The 22119-nt window shown below is 38.0% G+C and overlaps 1 protein-coding gene across 2 annotated transcripts in view; it reads right to left on the bottom strand.

Moving 5' to 3' along the window:
* lingo1a (leucine rich repeat and Ig domain containing 1a) overlaps window positions 1-22119 on the bottom strand; it is a 203762-nt gene that overhangs the window by 56515 nt on the left and 125128 nt on the right. For both annotated transcript variants that reach the window (XM_086074242.1, XM_086074243.1), the window contains one exon: window positions 18252-18409. The gene's annotated coding sequence lies outside the window, so the exon portion shown is untranslated. The remainder of the gene's footprint in view (window positions 1-18251; window positions 18410-22119) is intronic.

Below are 22119 nucleotides of genomic sequence, written 5' to 3'. Positions count from 1 at the left end.
TACTTCATGCATGTGGCCAACTTTGATTGAATAATTTAAGTTATTCAATTTTTTTTAAATTAAGGTGCCAGTTATTAACTGAGAAAAGAATAAGCTTGCCTATGTATTTATTTATATACAATTTTTTTGTTACATTATTGTGTCTTATGTTTGTTCTTATGTACAGCATTTTGTTACAGCTACTGATGTGTTTTTTTTAAAGTGCTCTATAAATAAAGTTGAGCTGAATATAACAGTAAGGCGAGCATGGCAGAGACTTTTTTTTTTTACTGTGAATTATTTATAGTTGTTTGGTTTATTTATATTGTGCAAAGTGGTGGATATAATAATTTGCAGGGAGCGATTGCGTTACAATAATTGTATGACCCGCCAATCATGCCGTTCTGTAGCTTTTTTCATTTCTACCAAAATAGACAACGTGAAGGTGACCTTGCCGTTACAGTTTGCGTTCAGCCTTGTGTCCTTTGCTGGTGTCCATATGCTATTCATAATCTTTAAAAAGCTTTAAAAATCTAAAAAAAAAAAAAAATAATAATAATAAAGTGCGCCTTTCAAAAAAAAAAAAAAAAAAAATCCTAATGACTATGAAAGCACATTTGTGCAAATGTTTCTCTGCACCTCCCAATCGGAAAGCAAACGATTAGCGCCGGGCTGTCCGTTGATGCATCCATTTTGCAAATGATTCATTACACCTCCCGCTTTTCAATGATCTTCCGTCTCCACATCATTTAAGCACCTTTGGCTCCAGCGTTGCCGGTGTGACATGTAACCCCCCCCCCCCCCTCCGCACCCCCCATATTGAGAAACCATCCTTCACATAGCACAGAAACAACACCCAGCAAATCGCCTCTCAATAGGCAGTAAATGACTGCTTGGCAATCGATTCCATTTTCATGAAATGCAACACATTCGTTACTGCCACTGGGTAAGGCGGCGTCTTATTTGTCACGGAGCGGCTTCATGTATGCCTTCGCCGATAAGACATTTCCTCGCCTGGAAATTAACAAAGCCACTGCAAGCTTTAAAAAAAAAAAAAAAAAAAAAAAAAAAAAAAAAAACCTGGCATGATGGAAGATCAGGCATTATATGTGCAATTAACCAGCCCCCCCCCCCAAAAAAAAAAAACTACAATGGAAAGTATTAATCTTCTTTTTGCTTCTCTGATGTCAACCTGATGGGAGCGCTGGAAGAGCATATAAGCGACTCTAGTTTGCAACTTATTGACTGTATCTATTCATTTTTTTTGGGGGGTCTTGTACGGTTGCAGCCAAACGCGTCCAACGAGCCAGCACGGAGACACCTCATTACGCAGATGTGCTGCAACTTGCCAACATCAAGATTCATTGACAGCATTCAAGTAAGCTTGTCTGTCAGTTTTGCTTCTGGCAACCAACTGGGCGAGCAAGTGAGCGAGAAAGAGAGAGAGCCTATGTTTCTTGTGTTTGCAAAAAGCTTGTTTTCTCAGCTTTTTTGGTCCGAAACTTTTTTTTTTCTTGGTTATGTTTAGGTTACAAGTTCTAGTACACATGAACAGTACGATTGGGGTGGAAGGCGGTCTGGCCAACTTTGCATCTTCCGCCAGTGGAAATTTGCTTGCAGTTCCTTATAAACATATTTGCGTGCCTTGACCAGGCCGCAGCACACGAGCTAATCAATGTATTCTTTCGCTATGTCAAGACATATCAGCATGCCACTCACGTGCTGGATTTAAAGGGAATGAGAGGCGAAGCATCAATTGGCAGCTTATGAAGTCGGCTGTGTTCACGCCCATAACGGAGTAAAATATGCTTAAAAAAAAAAAAACGACCGCTTGTGCAAGTATGTGAAAATACCAACACTTTGTCTAGTCTGCCCTTGCGCAGATTTAGACTACGCCTCGCGCCAGATATTCACAACGCACCTAAATATAAAAAATGAAAATGCGAGCAAGCAACAGCAAGGCCCACGTTATAATTGTTGGGACTGCAATATTGTATTAGCAAAAAAGAAAAACACACATTTAAAAATCCTAAACATGTGCATAGTGTAGTGCAAGCAATGAAAAAAAACTGCAATAATTGTTACCAAAAAAAATATAATAATAATACAAAATCCTAAAAATGTGCAGTGTAGTGCAAAAAATGAAAAAAAAACACATCAATAATTAGTACCTAAAAAAATAACAAAATAAAAATGTTTAAAAAATCTAAAAAATGTGCATTGTGTAGTGCAAGCAATGAAAAAAACAGCAATTGTTACCTAAAAACATAACAAAATAAAAATGTTTAAAAAATTCCCAAAAATGTGCATCGTGTAGTGCAAGCAATGAAAAAAACTGCAATTGTTACCTAAAAAAATAAAAAAATAATACAAAATCCTAAAAAAAAACATAAATAATTAGTACTTAAAAAGATAACAAAATAAAAATGTTTAAAAAATCTAAAAAATGTGCATAGTGTAGTGCAAGCAATGAACACAACTGCAATAATTGTTACCTAAAAACAAATAAAAAATAAAAATGCAAAAATAATCCTAAAAATGTGCATAGTGTAGTGCAAGCAATGAAACCCCCCCAGCAATAATTGTTACCTAAAAAATAAAAACGTTAAAAAAGCAATGAACGCCCCAAGAGAGTCATATGGTGAATGAATTAAACAAATTTGATGTAGAATACATTGCAAGGATAGTTTTTGTATTTGAAGAATTAGGTGGTTGTTAGTTGGCTGAAGGATAATCATTGTCAAACATCCAAAAGGCGCAATTGCAACAGAAAATATGCTCTTTATTTTCTACAATATATATTTCTTTTTTTTTAAAACCATATTCGCCCAACAACGTGAAAGATAAATTTAAGACTTACTGTATCTATTAAAGCATCATTTCCCCTCCAAGACAATATTTACAGTGTTTGTTTTTAAGGTCACCTTTTTATGCATAAGTGATAAATGCATCTACGGGAAATCAAATCATCCTCTCTGCTTTTCAAAAGGTGCAATTTGCATTTGTTACAGATAATAAAAAGGCCCTTTTTCATTATTTCCCTTGAAGACTTGTTGACCTTGTCAAAAAAAAAAAAAAAAAATATATATATATATATATATTATGGTCCCATTCACTCTACAACAACCTGAGGAAAAAGGCACAGAAAGTCAAGTTCCTTTTATTTGTTTATCTGCTAACACGTAAAACGTTTCCTTTCACCATTTGAAGGTGAGAAAAAAATGAATTAAAGATGCACAAAAACATCCCTCGTCTTACTTTTTAATGTTATCGAATAATGAATAAGAGCCACCCTTGTCAAACGACAGCATTCTAATTGATTTTTTTGTTGAATTGAGGAACTTTTTCCTAAATATTTGAGCTGTCGAATTTGAGCTGCGTAGGTAAGCAATCGCGTCCGTTAGAAACATTAACGAACGAAGCTTCACTTGAACCGCTGCGCCCGTCTGCTGATTTACACCCGGCAGCAGCTGCGAAGCCGCCGGCATTATTGTGACTGTAACTCACCGCGCTAAATGTCTGACATTTCCCTTCGTCATACATCATCCATTAAAACTTTGTTTTTATTCCTATTCGAATCCCTGCGCTCGCCACCTGCATTTAGCGGCTGCCGGGTATCGCAACTTCAACAGGGGTGTAATTTAAACCCATCAGTCGTCTGTTCTCACTTTTATGAGCAGCAGTTCATTTTGGAGAACGGTGAAATTATGCAACAACAATACAACGCTGACTACAATGACGTTTTTAAGGACAGGTATCAAAAAGGATTTTTCTTCCGAGTTGCTGGAAAAGTCAAAGCAACCTTTGCGTGAAGTGCTCGGCTAAAAGTTTAACGCCGACACTTTCGGTCTGTATTAAAAAGCTGTCACCAAAGATTGTGTGAACATCTTACATCTTACTACCAAGGTCGGACTCCGACCTTTGACAAGGCCGAACACGATTTGTAGATTGGTGAGCAAAAAAGGAAAATGGTCGGATGAGTATGTGCAATATGAATTGACATGTACAACCAATATTCTATGGTGTTCTACAGGGTTCATTTCTGGGACTTGTGCTGTTTTCATTTAACTTTTTCAAACCCAAAAACGTGTTAACATATTTTTTAATACTTTTTCCTTCACTTTCAAAAACGTATTTACACGTTTAAATTTTGTATTTTTTTTATGCAAGAGCATACAGAAGACTGTGATGCAGCTTCTGGCATGAAGAGGTGTCTTAAAGCAATGGTAGTTATTACAAAAAACGACCAGCAGGTGGCAGCAGAGTATAAGAGATCAGCCAGGGCCATGTTGCAAAAAGCTCTTTTTGTCAGCGTTTTCACCAGGAATGTGAATATTGATGAAACTTAGCTATATTCTAATGCTAATTGCTGCAAATCGGAAACAGATACAATTAAACTTTTTTTTTTTCTGGTGAAAGAAGAGACTCTAATCTTTCTTTAGGTAAGTTTGTATAGCAATAGAACACAATATTCTGTGGGCCTTGCAAAATCTGTCAAAATCCAGTAAAACAGCCGGGAGCGAAGGTGGTTGCTCCCGTGAAAATGGCTGCCAGTGAATTAGTTAATCTGCTGCCCATGGGTTCCATCTTAAAAAAAAAGTAAACAACAACAGTATATATATAAATATACAGTTGAGTTGAGTGAAGGGAGTCCGCGTCTGAACGGCATGATTTGCAATGCCAATAACTATCACCATCAGAAACTGAGTTTGAGACATTTACGGGTCGCACCCAAACACCCAAAAGAAAGAGAAAACGAACGCCATACTTAATCTACCTTGGCGCACTGCTGTGCGGCGCAACGAGGGTTTTTACTGATGTGGTTTTGCCACAAGCGCCGGTTAATAATTTGCATCAATGAAATATTCATAAACCCCACACACACTCGACGTAAATGGAGATCAGTCAAAGGGATTTATGGTAAATAGTAAAAGGGAAGATATATGAGACAGTGGTTCCATTGAAAGCAGGTAAAGGGGTGAAGAAGGTTTGAATAGGAGGAAGTAGTGATCGTGTTACTCTAATATATCTTTTTAATTTACAGCCAGGTATCATTTTGGAATTTTCATTTTAGTGGGTTATTACTTCATTTTGAGTTTTGTTTTTCTCCAAATTTATTTACTTTTAATTCATTTTCAAAGTGGTTCTGTTCATTTTTATTAGTTTTAGTTATTTAAAAAATACTTAATTTTCGTTTAGTTTTAGTTTCTTTCAGTATTAGCTTTTTTTTTTCTTCCTTTCATGTAGTTATACTTGTGCGCAATATTTAATAAACACCAAGGTAAAATGAAAAAAGTAACGCATTTCTTACCTAATGTTGCATTTCGACTGAGTTGTATAAAAAAAGCCATTGGAGCCAAAAGTCAAGCACGAATTGTCATCTGAAGGTGCTTTTCTATTGGCTGCTGCTCGATGACCTCACTTCTGTGTGACACACTTTCAAACGTCCTTAATATTATTTGTTAATATTGAAATAAATATACTTAAAATCACATTTAAAATTATCCCCAAAGACTCATGTATTAAATGAATACCCAAAGACTAAAACGAAGGACGTTTTCAGTATAATTCTAATTAGTTTTAGTTAGTTTTGTAAAAAATAAAATGTAGTTTCAGTTAGTTTTCATTTTTTAAACATTTTTGTTTTTATTTCATTCCGTTAAATAGTTTTTTTAATTTTAGTTTTTGTATTTTCGTTAACTAAAATAACCTTATTTACAGCAACAACTAATCTAACTTGTTACATTTCTCAGTGAAGTAATCTGACTACAGTTACTTTGCAAGATTACAATTTACTATTTATTGTATAGCATGAGGACAATCAGTTTAAAAACAAAACTTAAACTTACTTACAGTCACTCACTTATTCACGATATGGCTGCAGTGTTATGAACTGCCTCTTGGGCGCAGCAGTGAGTGACATTCACCAACACTTAAATAGAAATCACATCACTGTTTTCCTTCCCGCGTGTGCGTGGAACAAAGAGAGATTTGCGTTTTCTCGCTGGAAATTGTGTCAGCTAAAGCAAATACTAAGTTAGCTTGCACATGCAAACAAAGTGTTATCTAGCTTCAAAAACAACAAAAAGCAGTATATTAAATGAAAAGAAAATGCATGCAATTTGAATATTAACAGTTAAATGTGCCAGACTATAAATATTTATAAAATATATTTCAATATTTTTAAAATATTTTATAATAATAAAAAATAATTTATATATTTTTTACATGTAAAATTAAGCAGCAATTGATGTTAAATCCATAAAAACTAATTAAAAAATAATAATAATTAGTTACTCTAAGTCAAATAAGATTGTCTTTATATTATCATGAATTACATCATTGTTAAAAATGTACTTTCAATTAAATATTGGCAAACCGGATTGCTAATTTTATGTAAAGTGGGGTTTTCGGCATCTGTCGAATTTAACTAATAAAGTGACTTGTAATCAATAATCAGCAAGTAATCAGGAACTTAATGAAGTGACTTTTGAAATGAAGTAATCAGTAACTTAACTAAGTTACTTTTCAAGCCAAGTAATGAAGTGGTTTAACACCAGAGAGTCACTATCCATAGCCGCTTCGTGTTAACAACGGTTGTCATCAAGTATCTGATTATCTCAATACGGGAAGCCGCAACGGCTGCATGAACGTGCACTTCCGGACACGGCAATGTCCCGTTCAGTGAGTTTTGTCTGAAAGGGCAAAATTGAATAAAAGGCTTGCGGCCCAACGGTGAGCAAATATCACCTTCACTCCGCACGACCCACATTGGTAACGTTTGTAAATTGGGATTGAATTATGCTCGTTAGTCTTGTTCCATAAAGCATTTACGTAACACGGAAAACACATTCTCGTCAACATGCAGCCTGCCCGAAAGGCAATTTAGGGTGCAAGGGTTTAAAATAAAGTTGTCTTAAAAAATGCATTTGTTAGACAGCCACAACAGCGGGACAAGAAAATGCAATAAACAAACAAGCGCACTCATTTGGTAACGCGGAAAGAAGCACGGACGCTCTCATCGTAGTCACGGAAAAAGTGCACAAGCTTGCTACGGCACACAAACAAAAAACAAAAGCAAGAATATTGTTGCAAATGATTGGATTAGGTATGATGTATTGATGCTCTATTTATGCGAGCTATTAGTCTAATCTATGACATATGTCACATTTGTTAATTGTTAGTTATAAGCTGGGGAACTGCAAATATCTGCATTTTCAACTCATCTTCAATTTCATTGTTATGGAATTGTCAAAGTTTAGAGATAGACCAAAATGCTTTTGTCTGGACCGATACCGATTATTAGTAGTCAAGGAGGCCAATAACCGATATTTGGAGCCGATATTCATTTTCACTGTTAGGGAAAATATTGTCATCAAAATCAAAAAAAGAAAAAGAAAAAAGAAACTCCAGCTCTAAATTATTTTGAATTTTTAAGCATATGTTTATTGAGCAACTTTTAGGGTCCGTAAAAAAAACAAAGACATCTTTGTTAAAAAATTAACAAAAAGTCCAGGGATCTTCAAGGGGCATAAGCATGTCTTCAAAAGTTAAATAAAAACGTAAGTAAATACAAGCGGCCGAAATGAGGGTGTCCAGGCTCTCCCTTAGAGATAGGTTGAGAAGCTCGGTCACCCGGGAGGGAATCGGAGTAGAGCCGCTGTTCCTCCGCGTTGAGGTGGCTCGGGCATCTGGTTCGGATGCCTCCTGGACGCCTCCCTGGAGAGGTGTTCCCGGGCATGGCCCCGGGGACGACCCCGGACACGCTGAAAATGTCCCTCGGCTGGCCTGGGAACGCTTAGGGATCCCGTCGGAGGAGCCGGTTGAAGTGGCTGGGGAGAGGGAAGTCTGGGCTTCCCTCCTAAAGCTGCTGCCTACGCGACCCGACCGCGGATAAGCAGAAGAAGATGGATGGATAAATAGCTCCCTATTGTTTTCTACAGTAAATAAAGTTTTCCAAAATTTTTAAATATCTCAAGTATTACAATTTTTTTTATCTTAGTTTTAATTTCAAACAAAAACAGAAGGTGCAGAGAGTTCCCAGGGTCAGAAACATCTAGGAAAATTTAAATACCCTGTAATTAGTTCCCTGAACACTTTTTAAAATGGATTTATTATTGGCCATATGATTCTTCAAAACGGTCAATGCCGATATTCGTCAAAATGCTGAATATCGGCGCTGATAATCGTCTATCCCTATCAAAGTCCCTGTAAACCGAAAACAAATATTAGGGACGTTATACTACACCTAGTACTGCCGAGCAGGATTTACTCGATGTCAAATTGTATTTGCGTTAAGTATTGGTGGATGATATCGGCCCAATATACCCAATTTACTCAATATATAAAAAATAATACTAGTGTTTTTTCTATCCAATTCATTGATTTAAAAAAATGTATACAAAAAAAATTTGAGAAAAAATGTGGAAAAAAACTGGAAAAAAAATTGAAAAATAATATGTAACATCAAATTTATTAATCAACAGATTAATCGATTATTAAAATAGTTAGTGAGTCAGTTAGTTAGTCATTACATTTACAGCTTTCCACTACAGTTCCTACCAAGCAAAAAGATGACAGTAAATGTTTTGATCCCGTTTAATCTGGTTGGTTCATTAAATGACACTAAAAACCGTCAAATGACAATTCTATGCACACGTTTGTCAGCCAATTAAATTCTGCCGCAATCATTTTCTCTTTTGGCCATCTCAGTCAAATTGTCCTCCTCGCTTCGGAACATCATTTGTCAAATCTCATCCGTCGTTTCGAACCCTTCAGCCCGTCAACCACAACGTCTGCTCACTAACCAATTGACTAGCAATCAAACACTTTTTTTCCACTTTTTCAATCTATGTTCTCTTTTTTAAAAATATCACCCCTGCCTTGAATTAATCGATACTTGTATGGTCCCTACATTGAATCAAGAAGTGACCCGGATGCAGGACTCTTTTTTTTTTTTTTAGGGTCAATCTTAGTTTGAGGTCTCTATGGAACCAAACACCTTTTCAAGCTTAATATTCCGGTGAGTTGAATACAAAAAAAATCAAAGTAGCTATTCATCATCCTATCCACCCATCTTGTGACGCATCAACATTTTTGCCCACTGCCTGTTTTGTGTTTCTTGGCAATCTCAGCTCACTCTTCCTCCACGTTTTGCAAGACATCTCTTGATTAGGAAAGGCATGAATATTTGATGCGGAATCAGGCTATGACTAAGGCTGGCTTGACGAAGGCCAGTGACCTTCATGTTCCTGATGCTTTGCAATCACTTTAAAAGCTCACTTTATAGACCAGAAAAAAAAGAAGAAAAAAAGATTAAGCCTTTAACAGAGGAAGTTTCCACTCACACAAAAAATAATCTGTTGGCCAAACTAAATCCTACAAACGGCCGGTACGCAAAACTATTTGATAGCTCTACTCAAGCTCCAGCAGCTCCAATCCTCCCGGTTCATACTTTCTCGCCGGCGCTCTTGCAGCCTATTGTGACTGCTCATTCATTTTTAGCCATCACCATCTTGTCCCTTTTTTTTTTTTTTTTTTTTGTCATTTTGACTGAATATGATCCCTGTGTGAGGAACAGAGGACATTTTCATATACGAGATGAATGTGCGGCAAATATCCATTTAAAGGGCTGTTAAAACACACGTCATAAGCCCAAGAGATTAATTCAGTCAGACATTTTAATAGCACTCAAAATAATGAGGCCTGCGCATCAAACACACACGCGCGCACGCACACACACGGATGACTAATTGTTTGAAAGTAGATGTACTTGCATTAGGTCTGCTGCTTACAAAATGACATTGTGCATGTGGATACCAAGTTTACTATAGTTAACGGTAACCAGGGAAATAACTCAAACTTGTTTTAAAAAAAAACATGTATGTTATTACACAATATTGCTCGAGCTTTTTTATTTTTTTAAATCTTGCACTCAACAACTACTCCATTTGCAGTATTTAAAATAACTAAAAAAAATAATACTAAGACTAAACTTTAAACAAAGCAAAAGAAAAACTACTAAAAACTAACAAATCTGATTTTTTTTTTTTTTTAATAACTTAAAACTAAATAAAAACTACTGTAAACTCCTAAAAATAATAAATAATACGCTAACCCAAATCCACCCTTAAGAACAGTTTTTTCCTCGGCCCCCCGATTTGCTGGCTTCCCTTACAGCAGGGATGTCAAACTGCGGTCCTCGAGGGCCGGAGTCCTGCAGGTTTTAGAGGTTTCCCTACTCGAACTTCAGCTGATTCCAATTAACAGAAACACGATCAGGCTTATTCGGAGCTTGCTGATGAGCTGAACATGAACCAGCTGTGTTGAAGAAGGGAAATATCCAAAACCTGCAGGACTCCGGCCCTCGCGGACCGGATCTCGCCATCCCTTGCAGTAAATAATAAGATTCAAAACACACCAATAAATACTATTAAATAACTTAGCTTTTTATTATTTATTAATTTTTTTATCAAGTTTTCCGAAATCCTGTTCTTGCACTGTAAATGCGTCTTCACTAATTTAATAAGCAATTTTTTGTTTTTATACTTAAATTTTTTTTAACTGCTTTTAAATTTTGTACTTTTATTTACAGTATGTGAAGCATTTTTGTATATAAATGTGTGTAAATCAGTGATTTAAAAAATAAATAAATTGGGAAACCCTTAGGCACAAAGTCTTAATTTCTTATTAAGCCTCCTGTATAATACCCCCCTTGATTTGGGATATATATTTTTTTAATTATTATTGCAAAAAAAAAAAAGTCTTATTAATGGGATTTTACAGTAACTGCAATGAAAAATCCTATACTACTATAACCCTGGCGGATACCCATTACCACGGCAACCACTGAGGTCTATAGCCAAGAGTTAATTGTTGAGTTAATGCAAAATGTGCAATATGTTCAACATAATAAGAGTTTTGTTGCTATCAAACATGAGCCTTTGCCTTTGAATTTAATACTTGACTTTGTTTGTTCTCACAATAAGTTTGAGCAAGAATCAAGAAGCTGCAAATCCCGCAACCCGATGCAAGTGCGGCCTTAGCATCCTTTGGAAGGCTGACCTTGGATTCTTGTTTGGAGTTCTGCAGCACGGATTAGAAGAAATCTTGGGCAAACACACATTTTGCTCCGAGAGATCGGCGCCTGTTTGTCTCCCTCAGCTTTATTTTATTACCGAAATGCAAAACAAGGCGAGTTGTGAAGTGCACAATCTTTAGCTATTGACAGCGCTGTGGAACGGGAGGCGGCTGGCGGTGGGGAGGGCGGTGGGGAGGGCGTGGGGTTCTTATCGCTTTTCTTTGCCTGCCTAAACTAGGTCAAGCTCAAAGTTCTGTTTGAAGAAAAGACTTACAAAAGTCAAGCTGCACTCGCGGCCAATGTGATCTGCCCATGAATTAATGGACCTTTTTTTCCACGCGTTTTAATTTTAATGTACATCAAACAATACTACTACAAACAATATATAATACAAAATAGCAAAAAAAAGCAAAATGCAAACGACAACACGCGGAGATGTCAAACCCATGTTACAGAATCTTTTTGACCTACGTATGCATTTTACAGCATTAAAAAAATGGCAGGGGAGCTTTAAAAATGTAAAAAGCGGGGATGTTCAATGCCACTTTTTTCAGACTACAAGTATTCAGCTCTGGCTATTTTTTGCCATTTTCGGAATAAAATTAAAGCCGAAAGAATATTGGCCGAAATAGGATGTGAAAGCGTCTGTTTGAATGAAACCGCCTTTTCTTCTCGCTGGCTTTTCACCGTGTGAGTTTGCAACGGTCGGTCGCAGCAGCTCCCGGGGTCATTGCGCACACCGGAGGAGAGGGACGTCGCTCGGTGTACAACATTTAAGTGGGTCGAAAAAAGACAGAACTGCCGTGTACTGCAGTACAGGTGAGCCACTCTTCCTCCCACAGCACCTTCCTGTTTTTACATAAAAAAATTAAAAAAAAGAAACCCCCAAACGCTTCCACTTTTTTTACCGGCATCCCGGTAGCCGTGCTAAATACTTTAGCTAATGCTAGCACGATTTGCTATCAACAGTTTTAAACACGGAAACACTTACCGCTATCTCCGGGTGGCGACAGACCTGTACAGGACGCTGCGTGTGGCTTAGCTGGTGCGAACAAATAAAACAAAAACAAAGTACAAATACTTTTGAAAGGGGACTGTGAATGTCCACAGCAGTAAATAAGCTAAACAGGAAGTGCAATTATGAAATGAAAGGAAATGTTGATTCATGTGTCGCATGCCCTAAAATCAACAGGAAGTGCCTCAAATTAAACAGGATGTGACCCGAAAGTGTCTCAAAATCAACAAGAAGTGCCCACATTTCAACAAGACACCCGGAAGTGCCTTAAAAGCAACAGGAAGTACCATAAATTGAACAGGAAGTGACCCAGAATTGTTTCCAAAATCAACAGGAAGTGCCTCAAATTAAACAGGATGTGACCCGAAAGTGTCTCAAAATCAACAAGAAGTTCTCACATTTCAACAAGACACCCGGAAGTGCCTTAAAAGCAACAGGAAGTACCATAAATTGAACAGGAAGTGACCCAGAAGTGTCCCAAAATCAACAAGACGTGCCCCAAATTGAACAGGAAGTGACAAAGAAGTGCACCAAATCAATTTCCAAAATGTTCATTAAATAAGTTAAACATTAAGTTAGTTATGAAATGAAATGATTCATTCCGATTATGTTCTAAAATCAACAGGAAGTGCCCCAAATGAACAGTAAGTGACCCAAAAGTATCTCAAAATCAACAGGAAGTGATACAATTTCAACAAGGGACCTGGAAGTGCCCTAAATTGAACAGGAAGTGACCCAGAAGTGTCCCAAAATCAACAGGAAGTGCCCCAAATCCACTTCCAACATTTCGTTTTGTCATTAACGTGTGTGTTTGTTTTTGTTTTTGCTTTCTTTATTAATTCACACTTCAACATCCAATTCAAACTGAGCATCCACTTCCAACATGTTCATGAAATAAGTTCAACGTGAAGTGCAGTTATGAAATGAAATGTTGATTCATTCCATGCATGGAAGACTTCAGCAGCAGATCTCACAAGTTGCACCGCAAAAGCACCACTCAGATAAATAGATTGGATAATAAGTCAAAATGTTTTCTCCCTAATGTCTGAAGAATAAGTAACAGTTTCTTTCTGGTAAATTGCCATTCGATAGATAATAGTAAATGATCGGTTAATCGTGGAAACAGAGCGAGCATGGCAAGCCTGGTGATGCTAATGTGGAGAAGTTTGCCAAATTCAGAATCACTAAAAGTGAAGGTGGTGCGTGACGAGAATAAAGTCTGAGCTTTTTAAAATCTGTAATGCAAGTGAAAGAAGCGAGTCAACAACGCACACACACACACCATTTTGGGTCAGCACTCACTGTGGTCTAGCAGCTCCGCATTAGAACATTAGCGCAGGGCGTGAAAAAGCTTTGCAAGATCTCATAATCACTGAAGCGCACTTTACACCAGGCGCTAACTGTTGTAATGCTCTGATTGGCTTTTCCGCACAACAAGCTGCTTGAAGGGCTTATCGGAAAGCAATGGATACCGTTTGCCATGCATTGTGCTTACAAAAAAACCGCCACGCTCCTTTGGGGGCGCTTTTACAAAGACTTTCTTGGTATGAAATCGGACATTTGAAACCTGTCGCCGGCGACCACGCAAGATTAGGAAGCCGTTAATGGCACGCCATCGGAATTGAGCCCAGGATGAGCAGCACGAGCGTAACGGGGGCGAGAACAGACGGCGACCCATCCGCAGCCTGAGGCGAGGCCGCGTATGAAGCGTTTTTTTTTTCATTTGTTACGGAGGTCACATTGCACAAAGCAAGCGTCCTTCTGTGGTTTTCAAAGGGCCCCGTTTCGTAACGTGTGCCGGCAAGCCTCCATGTAACCCCAACACTGTCATCATGGCAAGCAAATAAGCTTCGACGAGGCGGAGGAGGTGGCACGCTTTCAAGATTGATATTTATTAGCCGCCACACATTGAAAGTTAATGGCAACCATGGAGGAAGTCAGATTTGCATACGGCAGAGAATAGAAATGCGAGTGGTGCTTCACAACTTCCCCTCAGGGATCAATAAAATATCAAGCTATCAAGTGTTGATGCTTTTAGAGGCTGTTGAGAATTTATTCAAGTCGGAATTGTTTTTAACTCATTCACTGTAAAAAAAAAAAAAATACAATTTGGATTTTTTGAGGCTATAATTTTCATCAACTTTAAAATATAAATGATTGACATTTATGGCAACAGTGTCATAAGTAGTATGAGCGGTGAGTAAATTTCGATTTCAATGAAAGTTGGTGTGCTCTTTGAAAGTGATGGTGCAACACTAAATCTGAAATTGTAGGTCAATTGGAGCAGGGGTTTGGAAGCTACGGCCCACCGAATTGCAATATTTTTTGTGGGAAAAGGGGCGTGGCCACCTTCTTTTGAACCCTATCTCATTACATACTTGGAATGGAAATTCAACAAGGTTTCCAAAATCTGCATAAGGATTGGTGCATATTTTAGTCGCTTGACCTTTTTCACATATCATTTGACCTTGTAGATCATGTGACCTTATTTTTTTTCATGAAATGTAATCAAGTTCTCTAAAACCTGTTTTGTTTAGAAGCAAAAAAAGAGTCAAAGTATCCATACTTTCAGATATTCATTGATAAATCATTGACACATCGAACATTAACCATCCAAAAAGTCTGAAAACAGGATTTATGGCAAAATTATATATTTTTTTAACTATGAAATACATCGTGACTGACAGGACGCTGACTCACATTGCGTTAAACATCAGCATTTTTTTTTTGTTATTCCTCATTCACTTTATGAACTGCATGTTCTTTTCTCATGATCAAGTTGTTTATACCATACATTCACATGTGAGGTGCCTAAACTTTCAACATGTTGGCTTTTACTTTCCTTGTCATAATTATGGTATATAAATAAATAAATAAATAACTAGACAAAGCGCAATTTCTGGAAAATTGCGTGGCAATGCTGGATAGCTGAATGCTAATAGCTGAATGCTAATAGCTGAATGCTAATAGCTGAATGCTAATACCTGAATGCTAATAGCTGAATGCTAATACCTGCATGCTAATAGCTGCATGCTAATAGCTGAATGCTAATGAAGTAAATTGAAAGATAAATGATGTGCAAATTATTAATAATTAATTGTAGTAAATTAACTTAAAGATGTGGGATTTGAACCAACACTTCCTGTTTACCGGTCAAAGCTCCGCTGCACTGAAGAGTTGTCCAGGCGGGGTTTGAACCCAGGTCTTCCGTGGCGGCACGCAATTGTACGAACCACTGAGCCATTGCTGCCATAGAAGAATCTGTGACATTGTATATAATTGCAGTGAATATGCCAGTATATACTGAACGTGCCTTGAATTTGATTTTCGGATATAGAACGGCATAAAAACGTAATAATGATGAATGACGTCAAAAGTAATGGCTGTGAAATAATTTGACAATGATTATTATTCAGAATTGAATTTGTACTAAAGAGCGGTTATAGGATATAAAGGTCAGTGGCAGTAAGCGTATTGGAATATATTCATTGGCGGTTACCTGAACAGCTATCCTCGTCACGTCGACATACCGAATGATGTCGAGACAGGAAAAGCCAAACAGAAGCCTGCAATTAAAGGCAAGCGTAGAGTCTAATTGTGTCTTCCCACATCTCAAGCATAGAGACAACAGATCAAAAAGCTCTCCCTTTGTCAGGAGCAACGTCCTTTTCCTTCCTTCCGTCTGATAGCGCCATTTGATGGTACTGAAAATATCATAAAGCAAAAAAAAGAACTGTCTCGTTCTTGTTCCCGTCTCATACGTCTTCACTCATGCGGAAGGCCGTCCGTCAGTTTTACTGCACGTCGACCTCCTCTCAACACAGCGCCGATGACTGATGGGCCTAAGTGCGACTAAATAACTACGGCAGGTGGATGATAAAATCGTGAAAACACACGTCCCGGGCAGGAAATTGGCCATTTTGGAGCCATTGACACAAAGGAGCTGAAGTGATGGCAGTTCCTCACAATGTTCATCCCCTTGGAAAGCGAAAATGTCTCCGTCGCCCATAGGGAGATAGTTACAGTCCACTGGACACATTTCCTAGGAACACCAACCTAATAGGCCCATTTTTTTTTTTTTTTTTTTTTTTGTCCTTGCCTTTCTCGACTTTAAGGGGTCAAAGCTAAGCTGTGCTCAAAGAAGTGTGCATTCAGTATGCAGGCTGAAATAAGGTGAGCGACTCAGGCGGTACGTTCACAAGGGAGGTAATCAAACAAAGTAGGGTAATGAGGACTACTAAATCTCAATGAAAATAGGTTTCCGGGGCTTAATGAGCAAATGGAATATCAATGACAAGCTGCTTTGAGGTGACGATGGCTGGATTCGCAATACGTGGTACAGGTGACACAATTTGGAAATGTAAAGTGACCATTTTTTACTGTGATGTTGGGACTCCCAAGAAATGAGAGAGTTATCCGAATACAAATGTATGAACTTACTAGGGGTGTCAAAATCAGTGTGTTAATTTTGAGTTAATTTAAAAAGTTCCTTTAATGGCACACATTTTTTTAACGTGCAATTAATGACCGCCCCTTTTTGGAAAGTCTGTACTGGGGGAATTCCAGTCGCAACGATGTGTCGTATCCAAATCAAAATTTAGCAGTAATAAATTGAATAATAATGCATATATTTGTGGCGACTGGAGTCAGGTTGTATTTTGCGATTTGAAAAATGTGCAGAATATCGCAAGTTACTTCATGTTATAGATTAGATATCTCTCAATTCATTTGCTTTCAAAAACGGATCCAAACGTTCAATTTTAAATATTGCCATGGTCCCAAAAATGTATTATTATTATTTTTTATTATGCTAGAGCATACAGAAGGCTTTGATGCAGCCTCTGACCTAAAAAGGTCACTTAAAGCAATGCTAGTTATTACAAAAAACGGCCAGCAGGTGGCAGCAGAGTATACGAGATCAACCAGGGCCATGTTGCAACAAGCTCTTTTTGCCAACAAATATACTTTTTTTTCCTGATGAAATAGGAGACTCTAATCTTTCTCTTGATAGGTTCCATGTTTTGATATCAACAGAACAAAATATTATGTGGACCTTATAAAATCAGTCAAAATCCAGTAAAACAACTGGGATCGAAGGGGGTTGCTTCAGTGAAAATGGCTGGGAGCGAATGAGTTAATATGAAAAGAAAACGTCCTTATACCATCTAGTGGCAGAAAAATGACCAACACAAATCAATATCACACTCGTTTTTTTTTAATAGTAAATATTTTTAATTTTAACCAAATTGCATGAATTACTATGAAATTATTGTATCAATGACTAAAAGATGCAGCCATATTTCTATTAGTTTAACATTTTTTTCACTTTTATGTTAACAAAAGTATGACAACTTGGAAACAATTATTTTGTTGTACATTTTATTGTACATTTTTGAACAGATTTGCAATTAATCATGAGTTAACTATTTAAGTTAACTATTGTCTGGCACCCCTAGTACTTACGAAACCAAATATGTGTCTGCTTAGCCAACAGTCGCTGAAAATGGGAGTTAACAAACTCGAGTTACCAGAGTCCATTGATGTGAAAGGGTAAAAAGGCTCTATTCAAAAAACTTTGTGGAAATTGACTCGAATGATGCTTGGATTTTTCCCTCCACGTTTTTTTTTTTAATGTTGTCAGTTTAACCTTTCAAGTGAAAGAAACAGCATCCATCATTAGAATGAGCGATGACACCAACTGAATCCGAGAGCAACTACACGACATCGCTTGATGTTTACAAAGCCAAATGGTGGAATTTTAAAGTCCTGCCATGGCACACAAGTGAGTGTAAAAAAAAAACGATTTCAGAGTTGATAAATAATGCATCTGCGTGTTGTCAGGAAGTGTCAATTTACTTTTGTGAGAATCAGGATCTCAGAGATTAGCAGACAGTTTTGCTTGGGGCGTTATGCTAAATTGATCGTATTCTTCATACGGAGAGCTTCTCGATGTTACTCAGTTATTCCTAAATTGAAATGAAAATGTGTTTATCGAAAACCTAAATGAACACATTATTAGTTAAAGTTGTAATTACAGTAAATATTTGTACACACAAATTGGGGAAAAAACACAGTAACTAAAGTACCATAGTATAATGGATTCAAGATGGCCACTTGACCCAAAAGTCAGCGTTATACGTTGTGGCCAATTTGCCAAAGTGGAGCGGTCTTACTTACAGGAAGTAAGTGTTGGCGTGCTGGTTCTAATGTGCCGCTGCTGCAGCTGCTTGCTATGCAGAGGAAGAAGATGAGAGGCCGGCGATGTTGTGTGGTGGCGTGCCCTTAATCCTCATTTCCTCTCCAGGATCTCATGGCTTCGCCCCACAATCAGCTACCTGCAAAAAGACACATTTGTTGCATGAAAATAATGCTCGCTATGACATGATGAGAAAAGTTGGGTGGCCATGAAATTGGTAAAACGTTAGTGCTCATTTGTGGCCATGAAATAGATACAACAGATATACAAAATCGACACACTCTTTGTTCAAATGCCAGTAGTGTAGGATACAAAAAAAAGAGAAGAGCTGAACTTTATTTGGGGTAAATCAGAGGCAGTTTAATTCCTACGCCCAATTCACACTGTCTGCGCAGCAGACGCGGAGCGGTTTCTGTACAGCAATTTTTTGTCTTTTAAATGTCCGACTCATGTCATGCTATGTTAGATAGGTTCCCTCCCAAAAAAAACCGAGTTTGTAAACGGTTTTATGTTGAAATATACCGGAGCTACCATGTTGCAGACGCTTGACTTCCTGTCCGGTTTATGTAATTTCTTCAGCTTCATGAAAAACCGCATGCGGAATCCGGAAAAAATAGAAAGCTTGTGGAAATCTTCAGTAGCTCCGCATCCGATCCGCATACCGCATACCGCAGCTGGTGTGAATTGACACGCAAACTCAAATGCTTCTATTCCTTGCAGCGTCCGTACGGATGCTGCTCCGCATCCGTTCCGCAGTCAGTCTGAATTGGGCGCTACGATGCTAACTTTCTGTTTACAGATATTAATAGTGCTGACCTATTGGGAGCTTCACACACCTCTCACCGCACTATTTCAATTTTGACGTCACCACATAGCTGTCAATGGGTCCGATCGTATACTAAGCTATTCTTACTACAGTCTTACTACAGCTAATCAGCGGAATTTTCGGGAAAAAAAAACTGACTGCAATTTGGGAATCAGCATGCCAATTTTAGTTTTAATCAAGCATAAAAATCTAACTCAAATTATTATTATTTTTTATTATTCCGAAGTGTTATCAGTCTGCTTTCATGAAGGCCTACAGAAATCAGACAATAATTAATTACACAGTTGAATGGGTGAAATCAGATGATTTGTCAATTTTAAGTTGAACAATTGCTCTAAACAATAACTAGATTATTGAAATATTCGATTAATTTCATAATCAATGAATTGTGTGACACCTCTAATTGGCAGTTGACACGCATTCCCAAATACATTGTGTTGAACGTCTTGCTTTGTGAAATCTCTTGGCCACTGTCTTTCATACCATGACAGCAAATGGCCATGTTCAAAATGTTACATTAAATCAATTCTAGACTCTGTGTGACGACACTCCATACAATTTGCCAACCCCGAGCGGATGAGTACCGTCTCAAAGTGGTTATTTGCACATGTTGTCATCTCGCACTGTTTGAATGCGCTCCGAAAATGCGGTCTTCGCTCACAAAGTTCACATCTCGACTTGTCGCCAGTAATAAGCACATGCTCCATTTCTCTCTCTGCGGGTGTGAGACTATCATGCTTTGGAGATGTAAAAATATGTTGTTCGCAGTGGGGGGGGGGGGGGGTTGGACACGGCCACAGATGAATTATTCATTTATCACAGGGAAGATTTGACGAGAAAGAGAGCAGCTTAAAGCGTCATCCACAATCACATGCCGGATAGATTTGTACATTAAAGACTACCGAGACGGCGTGATATGAAAACCCCCGCAGATAAATGCTGACGCACTTAAATGTGAAGCAATGAACTTTTGCTTCGACGGGCTTACTTACTAACATCTGCGCTTGAGTAATTTGTCTGCACTAATAGAGACACCTTGTTCTTCCTCAGCTAGATGTTCGAGCCATCAGCTGCCTCATTAGTGGCGCAACAATTACTCTCCGAGCATGATATCTGGCCACAGAGCTTTATTAGCATCTGCGCTGCAGTTCAAATGTCACATCCCGCCATGCTCTGGCCGCGTACACACTTTGTCTTCGGTTATAGCAACATTTTCCGCCAACCAGTAGAGTTTGGTTTGGTTCAGTACGGTATGATATGCACCTCTGGCTTTTTAACTCATTCACTCCCATCCATTATCACTGAAGCAACCCCCTTCGCTCCCGGTTGTTTTACTGGATTTTGACTGGTTTTGAAAGGTCAACAGAATATTCTGTTCTATTGCCCAAAAAAGCTATGGAAGCTACCAAAAGAAAGAATAGAGTATCTTCTTTCATCAGGAAAAAAAAGTGTATCTCTATCTGTTTTCGTTTTGCAGCAATTAGCATTAGACTATAGCTAAGTTGAATCATTATTCACAAATCTGTTTTTAAAACAGTGGGGGAAAGAGTTGTTTTTTTTTGCAACATGGCCCTGGTTGATGTCTTATACTCTGCTGAGACCTGCTGGCCGTTTTTGTAATAACTCCCATTGCTTCAAGCATTGTCTTCAGTTCAGAGGCTGCACCCAAAGCCTTCTGTATGCTCTACGTCTTTGGGAGCATGGTCGTATTTAAAATAGAACGTATTTATACGTTTTTTTGGGCAGCAAATGAGTTAATTATAAATGTGCTAAAAAGATCCGGACACATCTACTTAAAAGTAATTAGTATAAGCTTTCTCTTTGCTGTCTGTATGACTGACTTGACAGGAGACTATTATTAAAATGATCTTTAGAAACAATTATCCCTTTGAGGCCTCATCTTATGCTTCTAATTCTCCTTAAATTGTCATTTGAAAAAGTGACTCAGTGTGAGAATTAGATAGTCAGAACAGAGGGCGTGGTGTGGCAGAGGGGTCGTGTCAAACATTTTCCGTGCATGCAGCCTTGTGGGGACCCGGAAAATCCCCCTCTTTTAGATTTTTAAATGATCACATGTAGCAAAAAAAATCTAAAATCAACCCAGTAGCATTTAGTGTTTTGCAACACTCTATCATGAATAACACATGCTAGCCATGTAGCAGCCATGGCTAAGATCGTTTTGTTTACCGAACCCGTTCTTACGCGGTCAAAGACTCGAGGGGGCCGAGGGAGGAGTAAGGTGAGGTTACATTCAAATTTTTTTTTTTTTTAAACAAAGTATTTATCTGATGACATAAGATTACTTTTTTTTATTTTTATGGTGAGAATGGAAAAGGGATCCTTTAAAGGTAACGACTTTCCTTGTAAAACCATAAATCACAGTTGTACTCGACGAGGGGGGAAATGTAATCTACCAGAGGTGTGTTTAAGCACTAAAAGAAGATGTGCCTGAAAGTCTGCTCCTTGTCAGCGGAGTATTTTAAGAAGCGAGCGGAGCGGCTGACGAGGGAACTCGGCACGTTTGTTTCACCACTTGAAAGACGTCGGCTTCGCCATCCATGCAAAAATTATTGCTGCCACTCCGTCACACTGACGGCACTGCAGAGAATTGTGGTCCTGCTGGTGCTCATATGCAGAACAGCAAGTAGAAGTGGAGACTGAATAAAGATTAGAACGCTGAGCTGACATTTTAAAGACGGCAGAATAATCACAAAATGGGAAATACTTTTGTAACAAAAATTATCCATTGCAATCAATGATTTTGACGAGAAGATGACGTCAAACAAGTGACAAGTACGTCATTTATTTAAAAAAATGTTAAAGTCAGACCTAATTGTTGCCGGCCTGCTTAAAATATTTGCAATGTGGCAGAAAACAAAATGGTGTTCAATGTCGCTGACAGTCCTACCAAGATGACAGATGAAACCAAACAGTAATAACCAGACGTAACACGTAATCAGATTACAGGCACATTTATTAAAAATCTAGATTATTTTGCAGGATTACCTTTTCCGTACAGACAG

Source organism: Leptonotus elevatus, chromosome 4 (assembly GCF_054856555.1).
Source record: "Leptonotus elevatus isolate MCC_2025b chromosome 4, RoL_Lele_1.0, whole genome shotgun sequence".
Taxonomy (NCBI): Eukaryota; Metazoa; Chordata; class Actinopteri; order Syngnathiformes; family Syngnathidae; genus Leptonotus; species Leptonotus elevatus.
This window is presented reverse-complemented; position numbering and strand designations above follow the sequence as displayed.